The sequence below is a fragment of the Balaenoptera ricei genome, chromosome 12, assembly GCF_028023285.1.
Source record: "Balaenoptera ricei isolate mBalRic1 chromosome 12, mBalRic1.hap2, whole genome shotgun sequence".
Lineage (NCBI taxonomy): Eukaryota > Metazoa > Chordata > Mammalia > Artiodactyla > Balaenopteridae > Balaenoptera > Balaenoptera ricei.
The window spans coordinates 4,915,360-4,919,431 of record NC_082650.1 but is presented as its reverse complement, the minus strand read 5'-3'; positions in this window follow the sequence as shown (position 1 = coordinate 4,919,431).

The window sequence follows — 4,072 nt, the reverse complement described above, 5'->3', positions numbered from 1 at the left end:
ATATACATACATTTTAAAAGAATTTGCAAGGTAGGATGTGCATAAAATTATTAAATTGAAACTGACAGCCCTCTGGTCATCTTTACTTCCTCGAAGAAACAGCCTGTTTTCCTGGGATTTCTTCTCGCTGGATGTTCAGAGGACTGGACTCCAGGATCTGTCCCATAATTCACTGTGGTTCATATACTATTTTGGGCCTTAATTTTCCCATCTCTGAAGTTGGTATTAAGTCTTTTTTCTACTTATTATTACTAACAATAGCAACAATACAATTATGGTTACTGTTAAGACTTGTATATGTTGAACTAAATATTCCCATGTACATGAAGGAATAAGACCCCAAGTACTAGAGCATGCCCTCACATTCTCCAAAAGCAGGGAGCACTTGTTTTAAACGTGGTCTTGAAGAACCAAACACATTGCATGTTTCCTTTTGTTGTTGCTGTTCCTGTTGCTGTTTTGGTTGTACCTTTTGGTAAATCATTACAGTTTTCTGTTTTAGATTTCAAGGAGGAAAAAAATGCCACATGAATATGAGTAACCACCCATTTGGAAATACTGAGTGCAGCTGTAAGGGATTTAAGACACAGGGTTTAAGAGCAATGGATGTGCAGATGGGGGTCTCCATGCCCTTTGTCCGGGGCTCCTTTTTTCCATACACTGCCCCCGGTTTTCCTCTCCTTTCAGCTGGGCTCTGATGTGCAGAGCTGCAAGGAAAGGGGTGCGTCTTGACAATAAGGGTTCTAAGTAATGTCCACTTCCACCTCTGCAGTGACGACACTGCATCAATCCAAAGATTGATGGTTTAGATTTCATAGACTTTTTTTACACTGGAAGCTTGGCTAATACTATAGTAGTTGCTGGCAGTAAATATGTTACATTAAACCATAATTATGCTGTGCTAGTCTATCTACAACATAATATAATAATACTGATGAGAGTAAAAATTCCATTCACATTTTCGTGGCTCTACTATTCACCAAGCACATTCACAGGCAGTATTATCTTCTTTTGATTGGGAAACTTACAAGACCTGGTAAAGTGGTTGAAACAAGTATTCTCCAGAGGAGGATCTGTAGCTTGAGTGACTAGCCTTCCATTTCCAGTTTAAAAAGTAAGCAAATAAACAGTTGGTATTTACCCCATGTTATTTTGTAGCTTTATCAGGGTTAGTAATTCCCATTTTCGTTTGTAACAGAGGCATTGATCAATTTCATTGAGGTTTCAAATACTCATTACCTTGGAAAATTAGCCATATTCAAGTGAGTCACCTATGGAATAGGACACAGCTGCAAATTCTTTCTTTTTTTTTAATTTTTGAATTTTTATTGGAGTATAGTTGCTTTACAATGTGTTAATTTCTGCTGTACAACGAAGTGAATCCGCTATATGTATACCTATATCCCCTCCCTCTTTGACCTCTCTCCCACTCCCCCATCCCACTTAGCTAGGTCATCACAGAGCACTGAGCTGAGCTCCCTGTGCTATACAACAGGTTTCCACTAGCTAGCTATTTTACATAGGGTAGTGTGTATATGTCAATCCTAATCTTCCAATTTGTCCCACCCCCCCTTCCCCTCCCCCGTGTCCACACTTCCATTTTTTACGTCTGCGTCTCTATTCCTGCCCTGCAAATAGGTTCATCTGTACCATTTCTCTAGATTCCACATATGTGCGTTAATATATGATATTGCGATTTTGAACAGCAAGACCCTTGTGTACAAACTGTGTCCTTTTCCAACTTCATATCCTTAAGGACTAACCAGTGATGAGTAATCAGGATGAGATTCTACTGGACTGGTTTCAACACTGTGTGTACTGTGTTTTATCTGTCCGGATCAAGTCTTTGGTAGAGATTCCTAGTTACTTGTCCAGATCCTCGATCCATTGCACGGTGAGCACAGCAGCAAAGTCAACTTGGTTGACTTAGGGTCTCAAGTCAAGTCTCAAGTTAGAATGGACAAAAATTCCTACCGTTTTTTTTTTTAAGTCAAGACTAAGAAATACTTGTTGGAGGTGGCCACAGTGCTGCTAAAGGAAGATCAAATTCAGAATAAAATTTAATCAAGCCTTTGTATCCCAGCGTTAGCAGTGAGACACTGATACGCCACGCCACGGGACCTCCGTAAGACTGTTTTCTTCTTGGTGCAATAGGATGATAATGACCACCCTGGTCATCGATAATCTTTGTGGTAGTGGGTGACAGAATCAAATGAGAAAATAAACATGGAATCCTCCTGTGAAATGTGACACTTGAAAGAAATGTAAATGGCTATTTTCCATGGCAGGGACATGGCCCAGCTGGGGGCTGAGGTGAGAAATGCCTTATCCAGAGACACAAATATGAAAGCAAATTTAGGGCTCTATGGTCTCATACGAGAAACGCATTGCTTTTGTTGCCTCACTTTACACTTGACTCTTGTTGCCTCATTTTACGCTTGACTTGCATACCTATGGCTATTTATCATCAAGCCAGCAACTACACTACTGGCCAAATCCATTTTTTTTCCTTTTTTTGGAGAACTGATTGCAAGGACTTATATTTTGATAGGTATGGTTAGATAAATATATTATATACAGATATACACCCATTCGTCATGGCAACTGATTTCATGACTGTCATGACTTATTGATATGCTTCCATTGCAGAGTTCTTAAATTCTGGTCCACTTTCCATATTTGCTATGATTTTTTATTACAGAGAATAAGGAGGTAAATAATCGAACTGTTCTCCAAAGTCTTTTCCTTGGACGAAATCATATTACCCAGACAGGACGTATCCTCAGTGGATTCTTTCAAGCTTATTTATTTACTTGTTTACTTTATTATCCTGCTGCTGCTCTAACAGGTATGTGAGAGAGTAAAACTGCAGTCAGCCAGGAAGATAAAGCAGGTAGCAGCCTGAGTGTGGGGGCCAAACCAAAAGAAGAGGGTACTGGGATATCTTGAGCAGCATCCAAATCTGTCAGGATGGGGGGAGATGGTGGCAATTGTGTCAAATGCTCATTTGTTTTTCTACCAAATGTAATGTTGAGTGTTTTCCCCGAGATAAAGAAAAAAAAAAGAACATTACTAATGGCTGGTATCCATCATTCTGTCATCTATTTGAAGCCCCCTAGAAGAGGGAAAGAATGCAAAATAAAATGTGTTTAGTTGTAACCAAAAAGCAAATGCCTCATCTGAAAGTTTTATTCACCCAAGAAATATCCTGAAAGTTTCATTTAGCTGACTAAAGAGAAATGTGCTAAATAACGAAAAGGAAAATTACTAAGAAATGCTTAAAGAAGGCTTAGGTTAGCTGCTAGGGGACTAGCAAAATAGCAATTAAGTTTATAGAATGAAGGGATTAAAAGGAACGTAAATGAAAAGTAGAAGGAAATAAACTCTGTTCTAATCTCTAAAAATGGCTTAAATAAAATGCTCATTATAGAATGGGTTTATGAGGCACACACAAAGCGGCAAGGATTAGGAGGCAGGGATTTAAAACCTACTTCTGAAGATGCTGACAAAATCCTGTGCAGTGTTTCCATCCTTGGATACCTCTCTAGCCCACCCAAAAGCAATTCTATTTGACACCAAGTGACTTTTCAGTGTTGTATTCAGTATTAATGAAAAATGTTTTTAACTGATTCATTCCTAGGTGAAATTCCACACACACAGATACTCAGACACACACACACAAAATATATATACATACACACATATATATATGTATATATGGCATACCATTATTTTTGAAAGTCCCTTCATGTTAGAAAATTGCACCAAACAGTAGACGGTAGACTGCAGAATGATTCCTGAAATAGAGTTATTGCAACTCAGGAATGGAGAGTAAATGAATAACCAAATGTACCGCTAATCTTAACTCGAAGTCATTTCCATAATTGATGCTCCGCGAACCTTCTGTGAGCCATGGGCTCCAGAGCTGAGGGATTTAACTGGAAAAGGCTCTGACGCTTAATGATTTATGGCCATGCTCCTCCATGAGCTGGCTGTATCTGCTCTGCACAGAGCACGACAGGGCAGCAGGGAGCCCATTTGGTTATACTGGGAGCCTAATTGTGCAGCGCTC